The sequence below is a fragment of the Pleurodeles waltl genome, chromosome 1_2 (genome assembly GCF_031143425.1).
Source record: "Pleurodeles waltl isolate 20211129_DDA chromosome 1_2, aPleWal1.hap1.20221129, whole genome shotgun sequence".
NCBI classification, from domain to species: Eukaryota; Metazoa; Chordata; class Amphibia; order Caudata; family Salamandridae; genus Pleurodeles; species Pleurodeles waltl.
Window position 1 is genome coordinate 263358980 of NC_090437.1, and position 14696 is coordinate 263373675.

Genomic DNA, 14696 nt, shown 5'->3' on the forward strand with positions numbered 1-14696 from the left:
TTTGTAGTGATGGAAATCAGTGGAGGTACGAACCATTGCTGTCTTTTAAATTAATTTATTTTGCAGTTAAGTCAACCCATGTGTCCTGGAAATAGAATAACAACGCAGACTGCTTTTTGTTTCTAATCTATGGACAGGTTAAAGTGACAAAATGGTGATGACTGAGTGTGCTTTTCAGTTCATGTGTTGCAATGGAACTATTTCTTAGGTGGGAGACTGCTGCAATAACTAAGCAACAGCATGAGTTGACAGATGTATACTTTTCAGGGGTGAATGAAGATGTGAATGATGCTGTCCCAAAGCGGTGGCTGAATAGGGCCTATCCAAATAAAGCAATAATTAAAGACGCTGACCAAAAGCCCACACTATGAATATTGGAAAATAAGTAATCCAGTCTTGAAGATGGATGTGCTGCCAAGTCAGACCTTAATGCTATGTTCAGATGCTTGCATTTGAGCTTCAGTGGAGGATGATGTTTAGGCCATACCCTCCAAATAAAGAGAGGTTATTGGTCACTGGAATTTTAGGTTTGAGAGACCAAGAGAAAAAGGCAGTGATCGATTATTTAGAAGGTTCTAGTTCACATTTTTTTGTTTGTATTGTATTGAATTAAAAAGGAAGAGTTCAATATCTAGAAAGATATAGTATTTCAAGATATGCATTTGAAACCTATCTTAAATGTCGTATGTTTGGGCATTACTAAGAAATATGATATTTACAAGGAAATATGATAAACCAGCTCACTGCAGAGATTAATCATAACAGGCACTTCTAGCATACAGAAACGACGAACTGCAATCTGATCCGGTGAAAAGTGACTGCTAATAATAGTTGCAAGAAACCAACTGAGGTTTCTAGATGAGCCCAGAGAGGCTGCGGCGAATGGACCAGATTTATAACACCATCAACTCAGCAATATGTTCAACTGAGCAACTGATCAAGGAGGTGCATGCATGTACGTAACAAGCAACAGACTTGGAAAAGTCAATCACTGGATAATTCCCAGACAAGCAAAAAGCAAAATATATTAAACAAGTGACCTTCAGAACGTTCAGAGTCAAATATCTAGAAATCGATATGGGAAAGATGTCACTGGACAAAATACAGGCAAATAACATGCTAACGAAATGAAAAAAGTGATCACTGTCCCATACGCAGGCAAACAGTACACAATAGACATTGAAACGGACTCACTGAGGGAAAACAGCAAAACAAAAGCAACAGTTATGAAAAAGTGATTATGGGCTCATACTCAGGAAAATAAGAAGCAATTTACATGGAAATGGAGATCACTCAAAACTATACAGTAAAAAAACAAGATGCAGGCATTGAAGGGCGATCACTGCACAATAGGCCCTCTCGTCTGCATGTGCCTAAGAAGTAAAGCCTGATGAAATTGGGCTCAACAGTTTTGTTAATGATTCTTGTCAGCTTCAGTCATTTTGTGAAGCAGGCAAAATTCCAAAAGAAATAGTATAAAATCCTACACAAACTATGGTTTTTGAGAGAACAACTAAAAAGACTACACGTTAAGGACACATTCTAGTGCAAAAATATTTGCAGGGAAAAACATTCTTACACACGAAATGTCACCCATTTTCAATCCTAATAAATTACTCAACGTGATGAAATTATACAACTTTTTACATAATGAAATCCTCGCTGGTGAAACCATATTCTTAGATATAGACTTACATGACTATACCTAATAATGGGATGATGAACGTGCCAATGAACGTACAGACATGGCACTATATGCTTATGTACATGAAGATATTGTCTTTTAATCATTCTCATTAAACATACATGTCATAGTGTTGAAACTAACTGCAGTGACTCATTCAAACCCACACACCAAGCAGCAAAATGTCTGTTGAAGCCAAAATCATACAGGTGACTACACAACACGCTGTTTGTAATTTAAGTCCTATAAATGTAACCTCCCCAATAGTCAGCCCACCCAAACCATCCTCATTTCCTTTCAATGTAAAAAACAAATTCAGGAGTTCTTTGCTCTGTCTATTTAACATACTATCTTTTTTAACCCCACTAGAAAGGAGAACATTTTGAAATAGATTGTCCCGTGTCAAATAGTTTGTTCATGACTGTGGTGTAAGATGACAGGTAGGAGGCATGCTAGGGTGAAAGACTAGAGGATTGCACGCACCAGACCATGAGCTCACATTTTCTTATTCCCTCTTGGAACATAGGTCAACAGGTACTCCTGATAATCTCACTTGCAGAAATTACTAAAGAGCAATGGTGCAGAGATTCACAGGCAGTGATCAGCAGTTTGCTTCTCTAGGTGAAGCGCCTGTACATTGTTGCATTTGTTTTCTTCATAGACATTTAGGGGCAAAAATATCACCCAACATATCATAGCAAAAAAACGATTCTGTGCTGTTGCATGAGAGAGCAGGACAGGGCCATGTCTGCTAAGTTATGTCACTGCTGCTCTCTTCCCAAGCGGAGATACTCATTAGACTGCAGAGACTTTATATTGGAAGGATACCCTTTCAGTACAAAATACTATTCTCAAATAATTGTAAATGCAGCACATATACAAAGTTTCAAAAGTTCAGGGGAAACAAGTATTTTCTCCAACTTTGCCCATGTCTCAAATAGCCACATTTTTTGTCTGAAAACCATGTTGGCAAATGTTAGTAAATGAGGCTTTGTATACAAAATTAGGGGTGGTACCAAAGAAATGTGAATATATCACCCCTCAAACGCCTCCTTTATGCAAACTAACGCAAAGGAGAACAAAGCATACTCCATTATTTCACACAACTATTCAGCAAGAATAAAGGTTTTGCCTTGGAAAGTAAATCATTTATGAAGACACTGCACTGGTTTATGTCTCTTTATTCAACTGCACCAGCGCAATCAACTTTATATATCTAATGCTTAGAGTTTATGGCTATTTCATCCCAGCTTGTACTATACAAGTTTAAATATGGGGATCTTGGAATTTTAAGTTGTGTCATCCTTCAATGTCGTTTACATTTTAAGTAAATGATTTAGAAACATAGCTGGTTTGACTGGAAATCTAATTCTTCATCCTTTATTTCCCATCTTTACACTTTATCAGTGTTTCCTATATTTTTCTTCTGTTGAGTATTTCCATATGAAGGCATCACAAAAACGAATGACATAAAGATGTGCTGTTATTTACAGCTGGCTGTTGTAATATGGTGGACATCTCTAAGGTGTTTAGTTGAGATGAATGCAATTAGTGAAGAGGTGTGGGTGGCATCATTGCCTAAAACATGGAGTAAGAGGCTTGCCCACAATATGGAGTTTTATTGTCAATAATATTAACCCAATTATCATGGTGAGTTGAGTTGAATAAACCAAACATTATTACTTATATTAGTCATAGGTGCTATCAGGTTACCAATAGAGGGTTAACTCAATGTTAATCTAGATATTGAAACAAGGAAATCAACGTCTTCTTCAATGAATTGTTTATCATTAACAGTAAAGTATTGTGCCATATTTGTGACACTGCGTCTCAGGTTGTGCCTTCTAAATTAGCAACACCTGAGTCCATCTCAGCATTCTCTGCACAGTGTGCACTCATTCAGGAAGCAATTGGTTCTTAACAAAAGTACACAGCTTGCAATGAATGTGCTTACTCTGTCAATAATGTATACTGCAGGATGGAAAGCACAGAAAAATTAAGCCAAGCACCCGATCAATGTTTTTAGGTTGAGATATCTCCATTGCTTGCATTAAACAGGGAGCAAGCAAGGATTTTTAATATGTTCCTCCACCTCCCAACTCCATTAGTCAAATTTGCACATATGATAATTACACATCCCAGGTTTCTAAACAGAGTATGCACTTGTTTTGTCTGACATAAACCATGATGGTGACTGCAATTGCACTTAGGTATTGCCTCATCCTCTTTAGGATTAAATAATGTATACTATGTGCAATCAAAGTTCCTTTTCTAATTTATCTTTCAATACCTCCAATCAGGGCACCTCTTCCCTCCGCCATGCTAAAATCCATATTTCAGGACTATGACTAAGTGTATTCTGGACTAGTGAGTAGGGAATATTATTATGCTTTAATAACCTAGGCAAAATATTAAGGACCACAACATTGAAAGGTAAGTGCATATAGAGAGGTATATTACTATTCTTAACTCCACATCTATATACCTCGAAGACATAGGTATATATATATCCACCACTGAAGTTCTCATCCCAAACAAAACATAGGAAGGATACTCCATGGTTGCAAATTCATTTATTTCCAAAGCTTCTGATTCAGATGGACATGTCCTTCTGAATCAAAGAGACATGCCCTTCTGAATCAAATTTTTTAGACATAAATGAATTTGCACCCATGGAGTAGCCTGTCCCTATAAATCAGATGTTTTGGAAATAAAGGAATTTTCAGCTGTGTTTTGCCCTCCTATGGTCTAATTGAGATAGGAAATTTGGAGGTGGAAATATAGCGGGTGACCGGATATCACTCAAGCAGAACTTATACCGATGGCCGGTGTTACTATATATATATATACATATATATATATATATATATATACTCTCCTCCTATAGATATATATATAACTATAGGAGGAGAGTAAATCCTATATAGACCACTTTACAGCACCAGTGACACTTGGAATCTACTCACGTAAAATGTCTGTTTTACTAATTAAGTATTGAAGCATAGGATTAGCACAGTGCCACCCATGCTGGGCTAGAAAGAGAAAGGGGGCCTGACTTAGATTCTGACGAAGGGATTACTCCATCACAAATGTTATGGATATCCCATCCACCATATTAGAATCCCCCCAGGCTATAATGGGATCATAATACTGCAGATGGGATCTCCGTCACGTTTGTGACAGAGTAACCCCCTGCAACAGGATCTAAATCAGGCCCACAGTTTTTTGCTAATTTTACAGTAAAGTATTTAACCATTTTTACAGCAAAGTTTTAAGCATGCAGAGCTGTAAAATGATAAATGCCCTTTACCACTCCAGGCACAGTATTACAGCTCTGAATTGGCAAAATGCTATCCAAGCTAATCTGGAATAAATTAAAGCAACCTCTGACATGTGTTTTGCTGTCATTATAGCTCTTTAGAGAGGTTTGCTTTGTCCATACACAAGGGAGAAAATCAAAATATGTCAAAACCATATCCTTTCAGCCTTGGAGTACCACCTTTTTATATGTATGCCCATATTTATGGGTTTTGTGGTGCAGGCAGCAAGTCACCTTGATGCGCTGTCCTGCATCACAGGGAAAGGGCAGGAATGCACCATAGTTACCCAATACGGTGCATTCCTGTCCTTTCCCCCTCGCTGGACCCTTTTGGCAGCCTGGCGCCAATGCACGCATCCTTGTACCATGGTGAACGGGTGCCTGTGTTGCATACAGGATTGTTTTGTGCAGGAAGGGACACCTGCCTGCACAAAAACAATCCTGAGAGGGGTTTTCATCTTTCTATGTGTGCTGCAGAATTCAGTGCACATAGAAATACTGTATGAAAAAAGAGTTGAAGTAATGATATTTCCCCTCGTTACGCATCTCCTGCGGAGGCACATCCTTTTTGCCCATTCCCAGGATTACCAGGTTTTGTAAATCTGGAAATGCATAAAAAACCATGGGAGTTTGAACACCAACGCAGCGCCCATGGAACACCTCCCTTTCGCAGAGCAAGGTAACACAGTGATTTGCACTGCTTTGCCTTATTTCACATTTTTTAAGCCATTCCAAGCCACACAAAGTGGCTTTGCGTGGCTTCCAAAACATCACTTAGTGGTTTATGCCACACATGTACCACGTTGTGTGGTGCAAGCATGGCGCAATGGGGTTCACAAATATGCCTCGAAGAGTCAAGGTGAACATATGTGGAATTAGGTATAGAAATCTATAAATACTTACCTGCTCGATATTCATCATGACCCACACCGAACATTCTCTATATGCATGTACATATCTTGTTAAGCTTCCTGTTTCGAATTGATTGTCACTTTCGACCAGTTTGTATACCAGTGCCTATCTTCTTGCAGTAGTTGCTATTTTCAAGTGAAGATCCTGCTTTGTCACTTTCATGTATTGTTTGGTGTTTTTGCACGAACTATTTGAAGTGCACCAGAAAAAAATGTTATGTTTTTGCATATCCCCCAAAAAAAGAGCCCATCCCGTACAGTGGCTGCCTACTGCATCTTGCTACCAACAGCCTTTACATTCGTCCGAGTAGACGCTTCTATGATCGTCATGCTTTATTTAAACTTAGCCATGTCAGAGAACAGTGTGGGTGACATCATCATCTATTGTCCATTTGTTACAGTTTCCACAGCTCTTTCCAATGGCCTCCAAAACCACAGAAAGGCTCCGACATCTTCATTATTCACATTATTTGTGTTTTCCATAGCGCATTTTACAATGTGGGCATTACAGAGTTTTTGAAAAGATTAAGGGGGTTATTACAACTTTGGAGGAGGTGTTAATCCGTCCCAAATGTGACGGATATACCACCAGCCGTATTACGAGTTCCATAGGATATAATGGACTCGTAATACGGCTGGTGGTATATCCGTCACTTTACCGTCACTTTTGGGGCGGATTAACACCTCCTCCAAAGTTGTAATAACCCCCTAAATGTTAAAGCACCCCGTGGTTGCCTTCTAAAGCAGCAAAAAAGGAAAATGAAAGCAAGAAATAACAAGCATTTGCAATGCAACGGGTCTCGCATTTACTCGAGTTAGAGCTATTAGCGTTATAAACTCCTAACTGGACTTTTTGTTGGCACATAAATTGAAAGGAAAAAAAATGAGCACAATAGCGCTATGTAAAACCCAGCGCGATTGCACTGAAATTGAAAACTAAAAAAACAAGCGTGATTGCGCTATGTAAAACCCAGCGCGATCGCGCTGCATGGAAAATAAAAAGAGAAAGTAGTGCAGAAACCAGGCTGGAAACATGGAGCCTAGTATGTTTTCAGTAGTTGGCCAGTGTGCTTGAGGAGGGCTAAACACCAGAAAAGGCATGACTTATACATGCCTTTGACTAATGAAATCAAGCGGATTTTAAAAGGCAATCCCATGAACCAATGAAAGTGACAGGCGTGACATGGGCATGGTTAAAAGCCCAAAGAGAGATTACAACAGGAACCGCTTTTGCGATCAACCCTAAAAAATGATCAGCATGCAAATTTATGTTTTCAATTAATTGGATTTGGCTTAGAACCATATAACTTCCTTCCTATCATTGTTTGATGTGAGAATGGATTGGTACAAGGAGTGAGTGTTTTATTGCAGCTTTTATCCACATAAATTAAGAAACACATGTAAATTATCAGCCACAAAACTCATATTTTCATATTTATTCCTCCCACTTAAATATTCATTGACTTTCATATTTAAGGCTTCTGTCTTTGCATTACCCTACTGTGGAAAAAGGAGGAGGAAACCGGGGGGTGATTCATATAGTACAGAGGTACTACATATATTTCTCATGAATATAAATCTCTCCACTTTGTTGTCTTTAATACCCATTTTATTTTTTTATTTTTTTAGATATAGCTTTATTAATATTTTATTTTTGCAATACTGTTGTTGAACATTATAGTGCTGGTACATCTGTAGCACAAGTGCTATCTTCAGAGGGCCTTCCCTCATTTGCATGAGGTCATGGCCCCATGAAAATTAGGAAATAAATTTGCCTCTGCCCCAATGCCGAATTACAGATGCGGACTCAGAGGCAAAAATGCCCTTAGGAGGCGCACTGAAATTGTACCACAAAAAGGTGGTGGACTGAAAATGTGCATCCTGGTGGCAGCCCTTTCGAATAGTGAAATGGGTCCCATGGACCCTCCAGACATCCTTCCGATGGCGGTTGCAGTCACTTATTGCACCTGCCTGCAAAGGGATCTCTGTTCCCTCTTCAAAGTGCAGGTGGATTGCTACCTACACAGAGAAACACAGAGTAGCTTTGAAGCACTTGCTAAATATTTCACAGAATGGCTGCCCCCAAAGGCAGAACATTCATCATAACAGGGCGCACAGTCTGTACCCGATTTGTTGTACGGTGCAGTTAATTCTGGGATGAAATATTTATGAAAGAAGACAACCAAGGAGTCCTCAGCATCTAGACCCTCAATTAGCCCCATAAAATGGTCATTATTCCTTCCTGACTAGTCTTCCATCTTGTGACTTTCTGTCTTAGATGACATAATTCTGCTTCCAGATTTGGGCTAGTCTTGATGAAAATGATTTTCTTTCTATGTTTGACTTGTTAATCAGTCGAGTTAAGCCCAGACTAAAAGGCCATCAGTTCCAAGAGTAAAGACTTGAGCTCTGCTGATGTGATTATGTTGTCTTGATGTACTGACCCTGTGGCTGTTTTTCATGGGCGTTATTTCCCTCATGGGTGTCTCAGTTGTGATCGCTGACATCTCCGGCTGCAGGTACTTTTGTTTATTACTCATCACGTCTTGAGGAAAGGGGCTGTTGAAATGATTTGCGTTTAGACTCTCTGAACTGGGAGTAGCAAGAAATTCAGTGCCCTCTGACCAATTATTGTGGAAAATTCAATGTCTTGCTGCATCAGATTTCAGACTACACAATTTCAGGGAGTTATGAGATACTCTATTAGCTAGTCATTATAGGACATTCTGTATTGTGTCCCTCTCTTTTCAGGCCTGTATGCCTCACACACAATTATTAATTTTCTACGTCAGTTCCTGATTCTGTTGCAGCAATTCCCAGTATGTCACTGAGAAAAGGATAAGTAAAAGCTAGCCATTAAATCTGTGTAAAGTGCTTTTTCCACTCAAATCACAGAATGATCAGAGGTTCATCGGAGGTATCTTTGAATGTATTGAGGCCTCGGTGTCGAGTTAGAAGTTACTGCAGTGCCCTTCGTCCTGGTGGAAATCAGAGAATCTGACTATTGGCCATCTCAGTCAACTCCTACTGCTGTCAAGGATGCCCTTAGCAGTGTTTTTTCAATGTGGCAGGAGGAGGGAATCAGGGAGTTACTATTCTATTGTGGCTTCCATTTGGACTGTGAAAATATCTTGTCACTAGTCCTCTACTACTGTGGGTTCTATTGCTGGACCTCATGGCAAACTCTTCAGGCCTGACCTCAATTCTCTTCTGTGCCATGTGTCTCATCAATCTTCTCAGTGGGAGACTTTGCAATATAAGTCACCCCCAACACCAGATTTAATGCCAATACTCACTCAGTTTCACACTATGTAAGTTCAACCAGCCATCCTGTTCAACATGGACCATCACTGATCCATTGTAATGTCTTCACACAGCTCTCCAAAAGAAAGAGGAGATGCTGATAGGTGGCTGCAATTGGCCTAGGCCCAATTAACATTACTTCCAAGGATGGTATCACAAGAGACTTGTTGGCCTCTCATTTGGAAGAGGTTGTAACTACATCACTGCAGGATTGAATCAAATAATATTGTTACCTTCGTCCATTGCCTTTAAGGCCTCTAGTTAGAACAATGATTGGATTAGGACAAATTCAGAAACACTACAGAAGTTGCACACCATTTAGTTAACTTACTCTGCTCCTGTGGATAAGTTACACGTGGCCAAGAAATGCTACGTGCTTTTTATTTAAATTAATAATGTAACTAACAGTCCTGTAAGTTTGAGGACATTTTGCATTGCCACACCATTGTTATTTTGGCACTTAAGTTGCTTTGTATGCAATACAAATACCAGTTATTTTTCATCCACTTATAGTCTTTGCAATGTTTTCAATGAATGCATAGTTTATTGTACAGATAATAAAATCCCATACAATTAAAGCAAAAAAAAGTCAATAATACATTTCCATATAATAAAAGGAGAGCCCCAGCTGCACATATGAGCTAATGAATCAGGCATTAAATACATGTTACAATATTTAATAATTTCTATATGATAAGCTCAGTAAAAGCATTCCCACAATAGTATTGCATGACCTGCAATTACACTATAATCGGGCCTCCACTAACCAGAACACCACATAATGCATAGTAGACAAGGGACTCACGGTAGTCAAGGCCCTAAAAGTGCTTAAGTGCATTGAATGATCATAGGTTAGCTACCAACATGGATCAAAACTCATGATGCAAAGTTAAAGGTCAACAACTTGACAAAATTAATTCAAACCCAAAGGGGGCAAGAGTGGGTGTAGGTTTCAAACATCACTATGCACTGCTCACAGTGCCCCTAAGTTTGGCCTGAGCAGCTTTAATGAATTTGTTCAATAAAACGTTCAACATTGAGTTCACAGGATCCAAAAACATAATAATATCCTGCCACAATTCATTCCACTTACTCTGAAGCAGCGATCTACGCTCCTTGACCAGGGCTGGACACAAACAAACCACATGTTCAATTTTTTCTTCCCAACAGCCACAACCCCTACACATCACACCCTCCTCAGGAATTGACCGCCATGTGGGTAGATGGTTCAGAAAACACCAGTCTCCCATCCTTTATGCCATAAATGCTACTTTCAGATGAAACCAATATGAGCAAGAAAGATAGCCAGCTGGAGTACCTGGCTTAAATGAATTAATTACCGACCAGGCATGCTTACGTTTGGCAAAAAGGGAACGATCCGAGTGGTACAAGCATCGCTGTATGGTCTTTTTGACACCCAGTTTGAAAAGAGGATGGGGGTTTACTTGCCTAGAGGTCCTCAGCTTTCAATCACCTTTTACAATCTGCCAGAAAGTGAAAGTGAGACCACTTTGCGTTTGACGCACTGATTTCCAGCCACAGAACTGCCTCCAAACTACCTTCCTTGGCCCGGCATAGCTTATGACAAAGCTTCAGGAAGGCGCCAGCCCCTACTGCCTGCTGATCCAAAAGCCCGAATTCCAACTGCACCTGTGCAGGAGAAGCAAGATGCGGTATATGAAAGACTCTTTTGTAGATCTTGTCAACCAGCCTATTTAACAAACATGAGCCTTTACCCAGCAAAATTTCCTGACCATGAGACAATGAGGGGATAATGTTTGCTCTCATAACTTCCATTAGTGACAGGCGATTTGGCCCCTTAAGAATTTAAAATAATTTAGAGAAAGCCACCTACAAAGCCACAACTTTAAGTTAAATTTCCTTCCTATGCTTAACAAAACTACCCCTAGAGTCAAGATGCACCCCTAGATATTTGTAAGAGTGGTCGGAAACAACTATATTACTCTTGTAGTACCAGCTGATTCCCAAATGCTTTTTTCTGCAAAAGGAGACCACTTTGGTTTTGATCTGATTACCTTCTAATTGATTCTCAAGCATATAAAATGCAAGTTGGTTAAGCAGTCGTTGAAGGCCAATCTTGGTATAGCTAAACATTGCCAGGTCATCGGCATAGAGCAGGTGGCCGAGCCTAAGACCACCAATCTTTGGGGGGGGTGAGAATTAACAGCATCACAAGCCAATGACAAATCTGCACTAAATAGGTTAAAAAGCAGGGGCGCAAGCACGCAACACTGCTTCACATCATGACCAGTGGAAATTTTCCTAGAAAGGAAACAACCATCTCCTAATTTAATACGGGCCCAGGTATCCGTGTGTAGTTCTATAATGGCAGCCAAAAGCACTGATGGAATTCCCCAGTTTTGTAATTTAACCCACAGGACACTCTTGGGAATCCCATCGAATTCTGCTTTAAAATCAACAAAACAGCAATGCAACACAGATCCCGATAAGATTGCCCTGTCCATCAGAATAGATAGGGCTAATAAGTTCATAGATATACCTGAAGAAGCAGAGAACCCTGTTTGAACAATAGTGATACGTCTGTTCAATTCTGCCCAGGCATGAAGATCTTGCAACAGAAGACTTGAACCACTTTTATAGAGTGGGTGAAATATGGCACCACACCAGGACTTCGCTAGGACTCAGGAATTCTTGAAGTCAGAAGACAGTACTCAAACAGATGCACAAGGTGAACTGCCCAGATGGACATGTCCTGTTGAACAGCATCTACAGGAGACTGTTAGGACCTGGGGCTCCATCTCACTGTGCCCTGGAAATTATACTGTAAAAAGGTTTTCTCTTCAGGAGGAGAAAACACGGACACAGCAGGCTGAGAACAAGACTTGACCGGGACAGCTTTGGTGCAGTAAGCCCCCTCACTCAAAAACTTCCCATCAAACTTGCTTGCAGAGAAACGTCTAATCAAGTAGGTCGTCCAATCACCTTCTGAGATATTAACAGTACCAAGGTCCCTTTGATTATTTGTTAAATTGCTAATAAGGAACCAAAACTTTCTAGAAATTGCATCCTTACTCGCTCTTATGTGTTTGGCCCAAAACTCATTAAAATGTCTCTGATGGTCATCATAGATAGCCTTCCTATAGTCTTTCCTCAGTTCCTCAGATCTAATCAGGAAACCCTCAGAGGCAGTGCTCTTCCTAATTGCACTGGCTAATCTGTTACACGCTTTCTTTAAACTCCGAGTTTCCCTAGAAATAGCAAAGGGCAAAAGTGAGGTGCAAGTACGTGTGGGTTAGTGAAACCTGGACCATAAAAACGAAGGACATTTATCCCATTACTTAATTGGGGACACACAACCAGAACCTTCGGAATGGAGGAAGTTTACACATTCAACTATTACTGTACCACTAATTGAAGGGTTCCGTTTTATACGTTTTAGTGACTCAAAACAAAAGCTGCCATCCACAGCCCACGCAACATCATAGAAATGAAAACTAGATTTTATAGTTACAATTTGAGGACTGTGATCACTCTCACACCAGGTCGAAATCAAAAACTTTTTAATGACTGGAAACAGTTCCATGTTACAAATAATATAGTCCAAATAGGAAAAGGATCATCCATCTGATGTCGGCAAACAAGGAGGAGCATCATCGTACAAACGGCCATTCAGAGCTTTGAAACCCATACTATTTAAATCCATTACTACGTACTCTCCCAGTGGGCAGTGCGGGCAACCCCGGGGTCTCAGTTGTTCAGGAACTAACTGATAATTACAAAGATCAGGGCCTTCAAGAGCCTCTGCAGTAGCCTGAAACAAGTTAGTCTTAAAATTCCCAGTTATAAGGTGATCAGCACGCTGATATTCCTGAGCTAGGTCACTTAAAATCTGTCTTTGCGATGTTTTAATTTGAAAGGATAACATCTACATAGGGGGTCATTTCAAGAAAATGAGGCAAGGGAGAACTTTACATTTTATTTTTTTGCTAGCTAGGATTTTTGGCTATTGGTGGCTTGTTGGAAAAGGGTTATTTGTACCATGCCATGGACATAAGTGACTATATGTACTTATTTTGATCTCAGTGTCTTATCCAGTGAGGTAATCTTTTATTTTTTCCTGGTGGCTAATAGCAAAGATGCACAAAAGGGCAGTGTTTTAAATTTTAATGTTGTTTTTGTTCTCGACCTGTAAAAAAATAGCAAATCAGAGTAAGACCTGAGAATATTAAAATATTGGGTGTGGTTTATCATTAACAAAAAACACCAATTCTGGAGCAACTGCATTTCGGAAGATAATTCAATGCATGTGATGGAGAACAAATAAGCCCACTCTGAATGTATTCAGGTGATGTTGGTATGATCTGCTCCATGCTTAAGAGTTATGTTTATCACACAATAACAACTTCAAATTTTACATTTTATTTTACTTGGTTTACCTTAATACCTCTAAGGAACTCATTTTGGGAAGAATAGGATGGGGTATTTACCACACTTACTGATATCAATATCCCATGTTAACCCCTTGGCTGCCAGGCCTTTTCCCCCTCAGGTGCCAGGCCTTTATTGGCTATTTGGGGCAGTTCGCGCTAAGGCCCTCATAACTCTTTGCCCACATAAGCTACCCATGCCAAATTTGCGTCCTTTTTTTCCAACATCCTAGGGATTCTAGAGGTACCCAGAGTTTGTGGGTTTCCCTGAAGGAGAACAAGAAATTAGCCAAAATACGGCAAAAGATTTGTTTGGTTTTTTTTAAATGCGACAAAGGGCTGCAGAAGAAGGCTTGTGGTGTTTTCCCTGAAAATGGCATCAACAAAGAATTTGCAATGCAAAAATCACCATTTTCCCAGCTTTCAGGAACAGGCAGACTTAGATCAGAAAACCACATTTGTCAGCACAATTTTGGCATTTTACTGGGGCATACCCCATTTTTACTATTTTGTTTGCTGGATCCTGGAAAGCTAAACATTTCTGAAAAGTAGACTAAATTCTGAATTCACCAAGGGGTCATTTGTGTAGATCCTACAAGGTTTTCCTAAATAAAATAACAGCTGAATTAAAAAAACATTGAAATTGAGGTGAAGAAAAACAGCAATTTTTCTCCACATTTTACTCTGTAACTTTTTCCTACGATGTCAGATTTTTAAAAGCAATATACCGTTACATCTGCTGGACTCTTCCGGTTGCGGGGATATGTAGGGCTTGTTGGTTCATCACGAACCCTAGGTACCCAGAGCCAATAAATGAGCTGTGCCTTGCAATGGGTTTTCATTCTACTGTATACCGGGTATAAAGCAATTCATTGGCTGAAATATAAAGAGTGAAAAATAGGTATCAAGAAAACCTTTGAATTTCCAAAATGAGCACAAGATACGGTGTTGAGAAGCAGTGGTTATTTGCACATCTCTGAATTCCGGAGTCCCAGTACTAGCATGTGAATGACAGTGCATTTCTCAAACAGACGTCTCTTTTACACACTGTCTTACATTTGGAAGGAAAA

At 39.7% G+C, this 14696-nt stretch overlaps 1 protein-coding gene across 2 annotated transcripts in view; it reads left to right on the forward strand.

The window, feature by feature from the left end:
* GRID2 (glutamate ionotropic receptor delta type subunit 2) overlaps window positions 1-14696 on the forward strand; it is a 2834743-nt gene that overhangs the window by 613530 nt on the left and 2206517 nt on the right. The window lies entirely within an intron of this gene.